Source organism: Lynx canadensis, chromosome B3 (assembly GCF_007474595.2).
Source record: "Lynx canadensis isolate LIC74 chromosome B3, mLynCan4.pri.v2, whole genome shotgun sequence".
NCBI classification, from domain to species: domain Eukaryota; kingdom Metazoa; phylum Chordata; class Mammalia; order Carnivora; family Felidae; genus Lynx; species Lynx canadensis.
Window position 1 is genome coordinate 99,468,662 of NC_044308.2, and position 16,237 is coordinate 99,484,898.

The following is a 16,237-nucleotide window of genomic DNA, read 5'->3' on the forward strand; positions in this document are numbered from 1 at the left end:
ATGATACAGCAATCGGCTGAGATAGGACATGCAGGGAAACAAGTGGGTTACTATGGAAGGTGAAGGGTGAGAATTTGCCATCCCCCAAATAAGCCCCTTTAGCATAAAGATTATTTTAAGAAAGAACAGAGGAGGAGCTCTGAAAACAGAGTAGAAGTTACCCTTTTGTAAGGGAAATTTACATTTAGAAAAGAAATCTACATTTGTGAGGGTGTCTCTTCCAGAGAGATATGAGTGAATCCTAAGAAACTGTCATCAGTGGAGAAGCCACTGACTTAAATCTGTGTAATAAACCTTACTCTCTGGGCACCTGGGTGGCTCAGTTGGTTAAGTGTCTCACTCGGTTTTGGCTCAGGCCGTGATCTCACAGTTTGTGGATTCCAGCCCCACATTGGGCTCTGAGCTGACAGCATTGAGTTTGCTTGGGATTCTCTCTCTCTCTCTCTCTCTCTCTCTCTCTCTCTCTCTCTCTTTCTTTGTCTCTCCCCCACTCATGTGCACGTGTGCGTTGGCACACACACTCTCAAAATAAACTTTTTTAAAAATTAAAAAAAATAAGCCTTACTCTTATCGACCAAACTTTTCCTGGTCGACCCCCCTACAATTGGCCTTCCCCAAACCCTTTTTTGTTCTTAGCTGATGGTCATATTTAGGTCTGAATTCTAAGCTAACTCTTGGAGAGTTTCTCATTTTACCCTGGGTGTGTCCCATGTATACATGAGATATACATGCTAAAAACCTGTTCATTTTTCTCTTGTTAATCTGTCTTTTGTAACAGGGGACCCCAGCCAAGAATTTAGAAGGGTAGAGGGAAAATTGTTTTTCTCTCCTACCAAAGGTGATCTGTTCAGCTTTGGACATGCTGGCTAAGAGGTACAGAGGCGGGGGCTAGCCCAGGAAATGCAAAAGTAGAGCTCTTCTGAGAGGCAGGGATGGAACGGATAGTTAGGCTGCCTAGGCAGGTAGGAAGCTGAAGCATGAAATAGCTGAAATCTGCATAGTTGTCAGTGTAAGTGGAGAAGAGATGACGCCCCCAGAAGGAAAACAGTGATACTGGACAGGAAACCTGAAGGGACCCCATTAGAGGAAAAGCTATTTTTTCCCCTTTGCCTCTTTTCCAGCTTGTATTCTAGCCAGGATCTGCACCCCCACCCCACTCTAGCCATGCCTTATAATGTAAATAGCATTTGTCCTCTTTGTAAGGGACAGGCGTGAATCATTTCTCTAGGGTGGAATACATCTAAGGAAGGACCAGGTGAGGATGGCCAGAGGAAAGAAGCTATCATGCATATTTCAGACTGCTGGTGCTAAGACATCTTCACGAAGTCAAGATCTCTGGCTTCAGGGAATAAGTGACTTACAATGGACACCTGGACCTTGTCCTCATCCTGCCCAGTTTCTGGATGCCTGAGAGGACACGTGCACCAGACCACAATCATCACTAAAAAACCCCAGAGCCCAAGCAAGCATGAAACTCTTTTCCTTTCCAAGTGTCCCAGATGCTGTGTCTGTATGTCTCTCTGTATATATCTTCAGTAAACTCTCCCTTCACCTCCTGCTGGCTCCTGTTTGCTTTCCATCCTGCACAAAGCCAAGGACCCTCTTGGCTGGTCCTGTGGGCACCCCCTCTGGGTCCTTGGACTTGGCCTGCTGGCATCAATACCTATGCTGAAATGTCAATGGCTGAGCCAAGCAAGACTGTTTACACGTTCCTATGCCTCTCCCTGCAGGGATGGCAGTTCTTTCCAGACGACCAGAGAAGCCTCTTAGGGCACCTGCACACATCTGAGGACCTCATGCCACCTGCCCAGTGGAGAGGGCCTTGACAACGCAGAAGACCATGCTGAGAAAAAGGAAGGAAACAGACTACCCCACCTCACAGGACAGATAGAGGAGGACAGAGAAGGTAATTAGTTTTTATGGAACGGAGGATTTGACCTATTTCTTCCTCTGAATTTAATCAACTCAATGCCTGAAAGATTGGGAGACGATAAAGTGGAAAGGAAATTGTTCAAAGGAAGGCAGCCTCTGTGGGGATCCAGTTGTGCCTGCTTCAGGAAAAGGAGCTGTGCCTCGCTGTTGCTCAGGTCTCGGTGGCTGAACCAGAACAAATGGTCTTGCAGGGAGGCAGGGGAAAGTCTGAGTTAGAAACTCCTGCGCAGAGGAGGTCAGCTCACAGGAGTGCAACACGTTCAAGGACAGCTGCTCTCAGTCTTGAGCACGTCATCTCTGGGGCTTGTTAAAACACAGATTGCTGGCCCCACCCTCAGTCTCAGAGACCCTAAGTCTGGAGTGGGGCTGGAGAACTGCATTCTTAACAAGTTCCCAGGTGATGCTGATGCTGTTGGCCTGGGGATCCCCCTTTGAGAACCACTAGTATATGAGATTCCCCAAAGGGTGATGAACATGCCATCACTCAAGATGATTGTAGAAAGCCCACAGATGAATATAACGTAACAGTTATGCATATAAAATATATTTTCATGTGTATTCAAAAGTACCACTTGTGGGGCACCTGGGTGGCTTAGTGGGTTAAGTGTCTGACTCTTGATTTCAGCTCACAAACTGTGAGATCATGACCTGCATTGGGCCCCTCGCTGATAGCAAGAAACCTGGTTGGGATTCTCTCTCTCTCTCACTCTCTTTGCCCCTCTCCTGCTTGTGTGCACTCTCTGTCTCAAAATAAATACATAAACTTTATTTTTAAAAAAGTACCACTTGCATATCAAATTCGTGAATTTAAGAATATTTTTGCTTAGAACAAGGCTAAAGTGGGCATAAATGAAACGTGACCAATTTAAATAAAAATGTTAAAGAAGTAGTGTAGGTAAAAATAATACAGGAAAATTCAGAAAGTGGTATGCAAATGACTAATATTTACTAACTATGAGACTGAAAAGAAAGCAATTTTACATTTGTACTTACCACGTAGCTAGAGGTCAGGGTGGACGTTCGAAGTTAACAACCAGAAGGGCACGGATACTGCCCAATCAGAACGGTCACGGCCAAAAGCAGTCAGTTCTGCCATAGAGGTGAATGCAGCTAAATGTTATCCCAGGTAGAGTCGTCAGTTGGGTCCCTGTTTTACAGATGAAGTTAAGAGCACTTGTTTTCCAAGATCACAGTCAAATTAGGGGCAAAGCTACGACTGGAACCTACAGCATTGCAAAGAACAGCAAAATGTTGCCAGGGCACTCACAGGGACAGCTGTCCATATTTGTGTTAACCCTGTTCCCTTCCTCCACCACCCAGGAAATAAAGGGGCTTTTCCCATTGTACCTGCCCTGGGCCCTCCTTCCTCTCCTGTAGATGACCCAAGCTCTCCACAGGGCTCATTGGCCCACACTTACATAGGCATATACAAGCCCTGCCTATATTTTTTAGTTTGCACTTGTTCAGCAAATATTTCATGAGTCCTGCTCTGTGCCCAAACACTGTGCTAACTAAGGAGGATTCAAAAGCAGTAAGACACAAACGCTACCCTCAAGGAGTTCACCGTCTAGTGATGGGGACAGATAAGAAGTAATTACATGGAATGGTGATATGGTGAGGGAAGTTACACGTGTGGAAGGGACACCTAACCCCACCAACTGGAGAGAAGGTGATCCAAGGCTCCCCCAAGTTGGTGATCTGAGTCAGGAGGACACCCAATGGGGGAAGGATAGGAGGCTACTCTAGGCTGAAAGAGGAATGAATGCAAAGGAGAAGAGAAGAGAGGAAACTAATGTTGGTTCAGTGTGGTTCAAGCACTGAGCGTGAGAAGCAGTGATAAGAAAATAATACAATGTGTACTGTGTGCCAGGCACCGGTGCAAGCACTCTATATACATGTATACACACATGCATTCTTTGTATATTCATATGTATATGTACATGTGAATTATGTACATGTGTACGTGTGTATACACATAAAGTATGTGTGATATAGGTCTGTTACTGCATACAAATTCATGTGCATTACATGTATACACATATGTACGTGTATGCATGTATAATATATGTATAATATACATTGGTGCATATATTGATTAAAATTTAATCTTTACAAGCCTATGAGGCAAGTGCCATTATTATTCCCATTTAACAGATCCAGAAACTGAGGCATGGAAATTTTAATAATTTTCCCAGACCTGAGGATATTTGAGAATAAACAAATGTATGGCAATTAAAACCATAGGTATGAATAAGAGTGCCGGGGAATGTTTGACCATAGAGGGAAAATGGCTGCAAATAATTCCCAAGACAAACTAGGAGGCAAATATTCCAAATTTGGGGGGCATAAAGAAGGGAACATCAGCCACAAATAACATGAACCCCCATATCTTGGCTGAATCTCAAAACAGCCTCTCACAAACATACTTTTAAATTTCCACGTTAGGATACATATGTAGTGAGAGAGGGAGAGAAAAGTGTTAATTTGGAATATGTTAAACATTTAATATGTACCACAAATTTTACAAGGCTTTGCATTCCTTGATTTTCAAAATAAACCTAAAACCTCAAAAACTGGAAAAGGTCTGACTTCCCTCGATTTCAGAGAGGCCCTGAATGGGGAGTCGGGGTTTTAAATGTGTCCTCAATATCCCTCCCAAATGGCTGATTCCTTCACTGCTCCAGTCCTGAGAGGTGTTCTCTTCCAAGAATCGTCTCTTTGAGGCTGGATGACCTCCCTCTAGCACTCCCCTGAGTAACACACCTTTTGGATCTCTGGATTCTCTTGGGTCCCTCTCCCCACCCCTCCCCCCCTTTTTAAGCCAGAATAAGTATCAGGAATTATCAATTCTTGGGTAAAAATGTACCAAGGTCAAAGAACATGTGAATTCTAATTCAAGGGCTTTTTCATTTGCTCGTTCAAGATGTCTGAGCATTCATTATAATTCAGGTAAGACACTCAGACTGCCAAATGAAATTTGGCAACAATAAATAGAGCTGTGGTTTTCTTTTGTTAATCAGATTTTTCCGTGATTCTCTATAATATAGAGCTCAAGGGGATTTTTGTTTTGTTTTTAAATGTTTATGCATATATTTTGAGAGAGAGAGAGAAAATGAATGAGTGGGGGAGGGGCAGATAGAGATGGGGGAGAGAGAGAATCCCAAGCAGGCTCCATGCTCAACACAGAGCCCTACACAGGGCTTGATCTCACGAGTGTGAGATCATGACCTGAGCCAAAATCAAGAGTTGGACGTTTAACCAACTGAGCCGACCCCCCGCAGGTGCCCCTTGCTTTTGCTTTTAAAACTGAGATATGATATATAACATCGTGTAAATTTAAGATGTGTAACTGAACCAAAGGAGACTTTGTCTACCTGATATGCAGCGTGCCGGTAAAAACTGACACTGATCTTTTGCCGGGAAGAAAGACAACATGTTTTTGGGTATGGCATCACCCAGGAGAAGAGGGAGCTAATGCTCAAAAGTCCTGAACTCCCTGATGGCTTGCAAACTGAGGGTTTTAAAGGGCTAAGTTTGGACAGGGATCTTTTGAGAAGGTGGATGCTGTTGATTGGATGCTCATGATGTCATGCTAGCAGGTGCTCTGGTATGGCTTCGTTTGGTCCCTTGAGGTCTCTTCCATCTCAAGAGACTTGAAATCTGAAAAAATGTCTCTGTTCTTTATGTTAGAGAACTCATTAGGTACACTTGGTGATGATATCACTAGGGTAATGTGCTGGTTAATAACTTGTAAGCTTGTGGGGTTGCAATTCCTACAGGTTCCTTGTGCCTGGGGCAGATAAGACCCCCCGTGTTAATTCCTCCATCTGAAAGGACAAGATGGATCCTGGCTTCAGGTGTATAGGATATGTTGGTTTGGTGCATTTATATATTGCAATATGATGAGTAAACACCTCTATCATGTCACATAATTATTAGTTCTTTTTTTGTAGCGAGAACAATTAAGATCTAGCCTCGTAGCAACTTTGAAGTTTATAATACGGTATTATTAAATACATTCACTATTCTGTGCATTAAATCTCCAGAGCTAATTTATCTCCTAGCTGCAGATTGTACCCTTATCGACTAGCTGCAGTTTGCACCCTTAAACAACATCTCCCTAACTTCCCCACCCCCACCCCCTGGTAACCACCGTTTTACTTTCCGTATATGAGTTTGGCATTTTGAGATTCCAATGTAAGTGATACCATCCAGTATTTTTCTCTCTCTGTCTGACTTACCCCACTTTTAGGGCTAAACTTGTGAGAATCCATAACAATCACTTAAACTAAGAGCCCAAAGCCCTGAGTTTTGTTCCCACCTTTGCCAGGAACACCGTGTAGCCAATCCAATGGTATCCTTGCTTTTTTTTTTTTTTTTTTTTTTAATTGAAGTACTTCAACTCGGCAATTGTGTGTTGAAAGCTTACTATAAGGCTCTGGGTTAGCCTTGGGAAACCACTGGGAAACTCATGGGAAAGTCCTTGAGCTGAGGAAGTTTAACATCAGGTAGGGGTATGATGGCACAGATACAGTGATCATTATACAATGCCAAGAGGATGACAGTCGATCTGTGTCCCATGGGGCCTCACCGAGCAGGTAAGATAGGTCCTTAACTTGTTGTATTAAGAGTTGCATCTTGGGGCACCTGGGTGGCTCAGTCGGTTAAGCGTCCGACTTCGGCTCAGGTCATGATCTCACGGTTCGTGAGTTCAAGCCCCGCATCGGGCTCTGTGTTGACAGCTCAGAGCCTGGAGCCTGTTTCGGATGCTGTGTCTCCCTCTCTCTCTCTGACCCTCCCCCGTTCATGCTCTCTCTCTATCTCAAAAATAAATAAACATTAAAAAAAAAAAAGAGTTGCATCTGAATGGCCTTGAAAGATCAAAAGGTCTTCCGAAGATGAACATAATGAGGGGAGGTAAGGAAGGGAAGGTGGGCAGCAAGCACAGCGTCTTGGTGGATGGAACAGCATAAGCAAAGGCACAGAAGCAGAGAATTCTGGGAATTATTTAGGGCCGTGCTTACAATTATCGTTGATCCATAGTGGAGGAGGTACTGCAACTGAGAGTAAGCATTTAAAAAGCTTATATAGAAGCATCTGGGTGGCTCAGTCAGTTAAGTGTCTGACCCTTGATTTTGGCTCAGGTCATGACCTCATGGTTCGTAGGTTTGAGCCCTGCATCAGGCTCCACACTGGTGCAGAGCCTGCTTGGGATTCTTTCTCTCTGCCCCTCCCCCCGCCTCCACCACTCATACTCATTCTCTCTCTGTCTGTCTCTCTCCAAAATAAACAAATTTGGGGGCACCTGTGTGGCTCAGTCAGTTGAACATCCAACTTCAGCTCAGGTCATGATCTCATGGTTTGTAAGTTCAAGCCCCATGTCCAGCTTGCTGCTGTCAGCCTGTCAGCACAGAGCCTGGTTGGGATCCTCTTTCCCCCTCTCTTTGCTTCTCCCCTGCTTGTGCTTTCCCCAAAATAAATAAATATATTTAAAAAATAAATAAAAGGAAATAAACTCAAAAAATAAATAAGCTTATACAGTAATTTTATTTCTGATCAAACTAAGAATCATCAATTGAGCTTGTATTTGTATGTTTTTAATGTCAGTTTTCTGTGTTACATTTTTATTTTACAAAAGTATTGATCTGGGATAGATTGGAAATTTAAAAGTTGGTCCTTCACCATAGTTTGAGAAACACTAGGGTTTAGGAAGTGTTGAGTCTTTAGTGCCATACGGTGTAACATGTGAAGCAGAACTGGAAAAGTAAGCTTGAAGTGGTACATCGAGGCATATTGTGGGGAATTTTTTTTTTAATGTTTGTCTATTTTTAAGAGAGAGGCAGAGTGCGAGCAGAGGAGGGGCAGAGAGAGAGGGAGACAGAGAATCTGAAGCAGGCTCCAAGCTTCAGCACAGAGCCTGAGGTGGGGCTTGAACTCAGGAACCACGAGATCATGACCTGAGCTGAAGTCAGATGCTCAGTCAAATGAGCCATCAGGTGCCCCAGGAATGTTTTTGTTTTGTTTTAAAAAAAAATTTTTTTTAACGTTTATTTATTTTTGAGACAGAGAGAGACAGAGCATGAACGGGGGAGGGGCAGAGAGAGAGGGAGACACAGAATCGGAAGCAGGCTCCAGGCTCTGAGCCATCAGCCCAGAGCCCGACGTGGGGCTCGAACTCACGGACCGTGAGATCGTGACCTGAGCTGAAGTCGGAGGCTTAACCGACTGAGCCACCCAGGCGCCCCTGTTTTTGTTTTTAAAGTGTTTTAAGCCTATTTGTAGGCTCAGAGAAAGCAGAGAGACAGAAAAGGATGGGAGAAGGATCTGAAATATGCAAAATTTTCTGATTAATATGATGGCTCTAATTTTTAATCTTTTTCATCAATTAGTACATATCAAACAAAACCCATCTGAGGGCTGCACGTGCACCACCAACTGTAATCTTCAATGTAGGAAGATAGGGCTGCATTGCTCTGTTTCATAGGCTGTGGCAGGGGATCAGTGCTGCAGTCCCAGGGGTCCCAGAGGCCATGGAAATGGAGTTTCTGTCACTTGGACGATCCAGAAGCCATGGCGTGTTCCCGAATAACTGAGGGCAGCACCGAGAACCTGGAGACCCACCCGGCAGTGGGCATGAGGCAGGCACAGCAGTGACCTGTGCACCAACAAAGACTGGACAGAAATGAGAACATCCCAGGGGATGCCAGGGGAGGTCAATAAGGACACTGCACCCATCTGCCACCTGCCACTCATTCCTTGGCATTTCAGAATTTCCCCCCAAAGTTAGGTGCAATTCCTAGAGAAAGAGATCATCCCTGACTGTGACTTAGCTTCTCCCATGTGTAGGAAGGAGGCGCAAAGCAGAAATCAGGTTCACATTTGTGGACTATTTTTATTTCAATTTCTCTAGCGGTGCTTGGAGTGGACAAGCTGGGACCTGCTTTATTTCCCAGGGGCACCCTTGAAGAGACCCACATCAAAAGCAAATCTATGGTTTTTATGAAAATGAAATTCCAAAGATTTCCTGACTGTGTTGTGAGGGTGTGAAAATGACAGCTGCTGCCAGAAAGCTGGGCTCACGGGGGAAATAACTCAGACCCTCATTAACAACCTAAATTATTCCTACACAGTCATTAGCGGGACCAATGAGGTCAGGTCTCAGGTTCCAGCAAGGCCGTCCAGGAGACTGCCTGATTTCAGCTAGAGAGGAAAGGATGGCAGAGATTGCTTTTTCTTGCTGACACCCGTGCCCAGCATGGAATATTAGGTACTGAACACTAAATCCCCATGAGGCTGCTGTTCTCATTTGCCAAAACTAAAGAAGGAATGACCCAGCAAACGTGAAAAATAAAGAGAGTTCAAGTGTTAGAGGAAACATTTTGCTCTTTATCTTCATTATTAAACCCCAGTGTAGTAGCACATTTCCAACATTTTCCAGGCAGCTTTGTAAAAGAAAAAGCATTGAGGGAAATTCCCGTGCTTTTCCTGAGCGCAGGAGAGGAATTGGGACCGGCCTCTCATTGGCAAATAGGAAAATCTCTTTGAATTAAGAGTCACAGTGGGAGAGCTGGGAAATATGTCTCCTGACTGATCACGGGCTGGATTTCTCCCTTTCTTTCTAATGTTCTCTTTCTCTCAGCCTTAGAATTTATTTTTCTATAATTGAAAAACTACCCAAATGGCTATCGAGCTCTGCCAGCAATGCGAAGTAATAAGAAGATATGAAAGCAGATAGTTCATGGGGATGACTCTCAGTCACCCACAATGATGACTGAAAGAGAGCAGAGGGTAATTTGCAACAGCGAATCCCCTCTCGATACTTTATGATGTAGTAGATACTGTGCACGGCTTCGACATTCATCCCACCCCCGCGGCGGCCTCCTAAGCGGCCTTCTAAGCGGCCTCCAGCTTCCTTACTCTTTTCCAACTATATTCTGTTCACACAGTAGCCAGAGGGATCTTAAAACCCCAGTCACAGCTTGCCACCCCCAGTTTAAAGCCTTCAATGACTTTTTGTTGCACTTAGAATAAAACCCAGACTTCTCACCATGGCCTCCAAGGCCCTGCTGGCCTGAGTCAAAGACAAACAATGCTGGACACTAGTTAAAGTGGTAAGGACACATTTTGACCAGCCATAACTACTACAGTAGGAAACAAGAGTCCATCCTGAACTGAACTTAAGCTGGATCCGTAGAGGTGAATGGGCCAATGAAGGAGTAGGGAGAGGGAGCAAACGGGGTCTTAGGACAGTCAGGGAAGTGAAAGATGGCAAAGAGCTTTTTGGTATAAATGTGATTAGGCCAGCTGTGTCTGCTAGCTGGCATGATCCAAATTAGGATTGTATCCTCCCATGGAACTGAGAGGTGGGGGCCCGATCCTCAGGTGATGGCTCAGGGATAAACAGGAAAGTTTTTTGACAGCTTTGCGTTTTCTCAGGCAGGTACTTTAAGGGAGAGCTGTTGTCATCTGTGGCTGTGAGCTGTTAGAAGCTAGGTTAGTGTTTGTCTTTACAGACCAAGGGTGAAGGCTAGTCGAGAAGACGACTCTGAGCACCCTGGCTAGAGTGCAGCCACAGAGAGAGTATTTGTCACCTGCCCTTCCCCTGTCCTCATTTCCTCCTCCCTGAACACCAACCCCCCACCCGCCCTGCTCACTGCCTTCCTACCACACTCTGGGGTGCCTTCAGTTGCACAGTATCGTGACCCTCCTACCGAATGGCCTTTGTGCTCACACTGGTTTCTGGTTTTCCCCCTCACTGTTACATCTAATAATGGCTCCTATTCTCTGACTTAGCCTAAATGACACCTCCTCCAAGAACCCCCCCCCCCGACTACCTATTGGGCTGTAAACACCATGGAAGCAAGCATCAGGTCTGTCTTCATCACTATATCTCAAGCGTCTAGCATGGTACATAACAGGTGCTCAATAAATATCTACTGAATGAATGAATGTTCTTGACCCACACCCAGGACGGACTTCATCCTAAATTGCCTTAATTTGACAAAATCCAACCCAACCTGGCTCAGGCACCAAAAGGAATTTACTGGCTTATGCACCTGAATGTCATTTGAGCACAGAGTAATTCTGTGACACTTTGAAGCAAAAGGGAGACACTCCTGTGTTCCTGCATCAAAATAGAATTTTCCCTAACATGTCCTCATATCTGAGAGCCAGTGTGAGATCAGGGCAGATCTGGAGGAGTTCACTGTCCCCCTCCTTCTTTATAGCTTGCAGGCTGAGTTCCAGTGCTGGTGGTGTGTGGGGAGGTACCTGGGAAGGCTGGTCCCGAAGTGAAGCCTGTATTTGGAGCCTACCCAATAGGACAATGCCTTCTACAAGATGATCACAGATCCTTTGAGAAACTACCAGGATCCCGGGGCCAACTCCCAGCATCCTGGACAAAGACCAGTTCTCAGAAATTTGAAAAAAGGGAAATCGCCCAGCCTTTGTGGGTGTCTCAGAGGGTTAGCAAATCTGCCTGAGGGCTCGCTGGGGTGAGGAGAGGGAAGAGGAGTATCAACCAGAGTCTGTAAAACATATTATCTAAATTCAACTGTATGTGAGTTAATACATACGTTCATAATCTCTCCCTTTGTTACCTGCTTTCAAGCCCTCAAAGGGGACTTTTTAATAATTTTTAGGAGAAGCCTCCACAGAATTCTATCACCCAAATGTTGTTCTCTATTGCCCTGCCCCCCTGCCATGCCTCTCCAAACCCTCTCCTCTCTGCCTTTTGGGACACAAGATACTCCCTGTTGCATTGATCCTTCCAACCACTTTTCCGTGAAAACGTTTCCATGACTCTTCTCCTACCCACTCAAATGGCAATACCAGGGTTTCCTGAGACACAGTCATCACCCCTCTTTTCTTTCCATGGCTTCTCAGGAAGCTCATCCTTGTGGTTTCAGCTACACCTTGACCCAGAGGACCTTGATGCAGGTGGCTCCCTGTTGACATCTCTAGTCTGGGCCACTCACTCAAACTCAGTCCTGAGTCTCGGGATGTTTACAGGTGCATGAGAGAAGACCCACTTTTCCCTGTACCTTCTGAGTTCTTGGCCGAGACCCCGGTAACAAAAAAGAGAGATTAACAGGAGAAAAACAGTTTACAGGGATACCTTGTTTTACTGCGCTGCTCAGATACTGCATTTTGACCAAAATTGAAGGTTTGTGAAAACCCTGCATCAAACGAGTCTACCAGCACGATTTTTACCAACTGCATTTGTTCACTTCATGTCTCTGGGTCACAGTCTGGTAATTCTCACAGTATTTCAAAAATTTTAAAGTTACTATTATATTTGTTACGGTGATCTGTGGTCAGTGATCACCGATGTCACTAATTGTTTGGGGGCACCACGAACTATGCCCATATAAGAGGGCAAACTCAATTGATAAACACTGTTTGTGTTCTGACTGTTCCACCGACCCGCTGTTTGCCCGTCTCTCTCCCTCTCCTCGGGTCTCCCTAGTCCCTGAGAAACAACGATATTAAAATTAGGCCAAAAATAACCCCACAATGGCCTCGCGGTGTTCCAGTGAAAGGAAAGAGTTGCACATCTCCCACTTTCAATCAAAAGCTGGAAATGGTTAAGCTTAGTGAGAAGGAAGGCATGTTGAAAGCAGAGATGGGCTGAAAGCTAGGCCTCCCTCCCCAGTTAGCCAAGTTGTGAATGCAAAGGAAAAGGTCTTGAAGGAAATTAAAAGTGCCACTCCAGTGAACACATGGATGGTAAGAAAGCAAAAACGGTTTTGTTGCTGATGGGGAGAGAGGTTTAGTGGTCTGAATGGAAGATCCAAACAGCCACAACATTCCCCTAAGCCAAAGCCTAATGCAGAGCAAGGCCCTCACTCTCTTCAGCTCTACGAAGGCTGAGAGAGGGGAGGAAGTGCCTAAGAAACGTTTGAAGCTAGCAGAGGCTGGTTGTAATCTATTCCTGGTGAAGACGCTTTGAAGATTGGGGAAATAACAGAGGATTATAATATGACATAAACTTAGTTGATAAAACAGGAGCAGGGTTTGAGAAGACTGACTGCAGTTTTGAGAGAAGTTCTAATGTAGATAAAATGCTGTCAAACAGCAAGCAGGCTACAGGAGAAATCATTTGTGAAAGAAGAGTCAGTCAATGCAGCCAAGTTCACCGCCATCTTATTTTAAGAAATTGCCACCAATTACCACCCTGATCAGTCAGCAGCCATCAATGCTGAGGCAAGACCCTACACTAGCAAAAAAAAAAAAAAAAAAAAGTGTGATTTAATGAAAGCTCAGTTGGTGGTTAGCATTTTTTTAGCAATAAAATATTTTTTAAATAAGATTATACATTGTTTTAGACATAATGCTACCACATAATAGACTATAGTATAAACATAACTTATACGTGCACTGGGAAATAAAAAAAATTCATTTGACTCATTTTATTGTGATATTCACTTTGTTGTGATATTTGCTTTACTGCTGTAGTCTGGAACCGAACGTGCAATACCTTCAAGATACGCCTGTATTCATGCCTGTGGTGCACATCACACAGCAGAAAACCAAACCAGAAGTAACTCAAAATGGAGGTTTAGAATTGAGCTGATGTAGCATCTTTAACAAAGAACGATACATTTGTAAAGAAATGATAGGACCAAAGAGTTTTAGTCTCCAAGGGCAGAGAACTGGGAAGGTAAATGTATGAGAAGAACAAACAGAGTAAGGTTCGTTTGCAGATTCCTCCAATGCATCTCTGGGCTGGTAAGAGTCTATCTCTAGGAAAAGGAAGACTCATACCCTGTCTTTAGGCCCAAAAGGGAGAGATTTTGCTAGGTTTGCTGCTTCTAATTGCTTTCAGCTGAAAATAAGTTTTATGTCAAAGTGGCATTTAGGGGGTTTCCTACATGAGCTACACCTACCATCACCTAAAACTCCAATTGAACTTGATTCCTGGACTTGATTCCTGAGCCTCCCCATCTGGTTCGCTGCTACCAGTGCTCCTGTTTCTATGTCTGCAGCCACTGTTCTTCAAATCTCTCATGTGAGACATTCCCAAGGTCACCTTTAAGCCATCCATCTCCTTCTTATTCCACCTTGAGTCCCACCAACTCTGTGGACCATTTCTTTTAACTCTTTCTGGAATCTGTCCTCGTGTCAGGACTATTTCAGTTTTTTGTTTTTTTTTTTTAAGATTTTCTTTTTAAGTAATGTCTGTACCCAACGTGGGGCTCAAGCTCACAACCCTGAGATCAAGAGTCACATGCTCTACCGACTGAACCAAATCAGGCACCCTGGGACTTTTTCAGTTGTAAGTGACAAAACCCAACACAACCTGGCTCAAGTATCAAAAGGAATTTATTGGCTTACATATCTGAAGAGCTGGGTCTGGGGCCTCATAAGACATTTTCAGAAATTGCCTTTCTCAACCTCTTGGCTCTGCCTTCTCTTTGTTGTTTTCATTATCAAGAGAGCAAGCTTTTCCCCTACTATACCAAATATGGAAGCTTTTATTCATGATCCTTGTATGACTAAGGAAATTCCTATTTATTCCTATTCTGTTTCTACTATTAAAATCGAGCTCTACTGGCTTGCTTGTTGCTTTTTGTGCTACATCATGAAATTCCAGTGCCTGACCTAAATTAAGAAGAAAAAAAAAAGCAAGTCTTCATAATTAACAAAAAGGGTCTCATAAAGAGATGGAGGAGATGTTTTTCTTCAGTAGGCTCTGAAGAAGAAAGACCCCTCTACATTTACAACTTCTTAAAAAAGAGCTGATTTAATGGGGTGTTAAATTGATAACATTCATTAGAACATCAATCTTGTTTTCTATGCAATATAGAGACTTCTGCAGGCATGCCTAAGTGTTACCAACTTGTTCTCCCACTGTCTTTGGAAGAATAATTTGAACAAAGGGGTCTAGTAAAACAGCTAAGATGTGAAGAAATGTTGCGAAAATAATCTTCAAAGAACAACCTGTATCTCTGATTTGTCGTCTTACTTGATAACGTGTTGGCCTGGTAATAGTGGTGACACTGTCACCTCTGCATTGATGAAACCATATAAACTCTTGCAAATATTTTAGGGTCCGTGGACCATGTGCTCTCTGTTGCAACTACCTAACTCTACCCTTGTAGCACCTAAGCAGCCAGTAAGCAAATGGGTGTGGCTGGGTTCCATTACCACTTTATTTATGGACACTGAAATCTGAATTTCATGTAACTTCCCTGTGTCATGAAATACTGTTCTTCTTTTGATTTTTCAACTATGTAAAAATATATAAGCACTTCTTATGTCTCATTTGTACCAAATGCTTGATCTAGAACTGTCGTCATCCATTTACTCATGTGGCTAACTCCCTTACCTCCTTCAAGTCTCTGCATTTCACTTTCTCAATGAGGCCTAACCTGACCATCCTGTTTAAAACTGCCACCTGCATCATTCCCCACTCCCCCTATGGTCCCCAGTTCCCACCTTTACCCCACACTCCGCCTATCTCATTATGATTTCCCATAGGACTTACACCTTCTAAAATACTAAATAATGTCATTATTTATAATAATATTGTTTGTCTTCCCTTGCTGGATGGCAAGTTGTCTGAGGGCAGAAGTTTCTGCGTTTAACTTCACAGATGCATCCAAAGTGCCTGAAGACAGCCAGGCACACAGGTGACACTTAACAGCTTTGTTGAATAATTAAACAGATGGATTCATGACCCATCAAAGCTGTGATCACCTATTAGATTGGAGTTTGGGTCATTTGATGGGAAGAGTTGGTCTCTCCTTAAAGCATAGAGGACTTAGTCTTTAGAGATGAAATTGTCTATAATTCACTTCCTATTGGACATTTCATTCAAGAATGGCCAAAGGAGGCCTTCCAATTCAGGAAAAAAAGACAAAAGATATTTTTGTGAAAAAGAGATTGAATGCTTATAACCTATAATACTTCCTTCCCAAGATTAGCTTTATCCCATACTTCAAGTCTGGTGGGTCCCTTCAGCATTCTGTGAGTCTGAATCCTCTTCCAACCTAACCATGCCTGGGGGTGGCTGAGGCTGATGACCAGTGACAGTTCCAAATGGCTGGAAACGTAGGGTCCTAAATAGACAAGTTCAAGTGGCTTTGTTTGTTTGTTTGTTTTGCATTAAAGGGTCAATTCCAGAAAACAAATTTTAAGAGCTGCTTTTCTCCACTTTTTAAAGAAACGCAGGGGCAACTGGTGGCTCAGTTGGTTAGGCGTCCAACTTTGTCTCAGGTCATGATCTCACAGTTCATGGGTTCGAGCCCCACATCGGGCTCTGTGCTGACAGCTCAGAGCCTGGAGCCTGCTTCAGATTCTG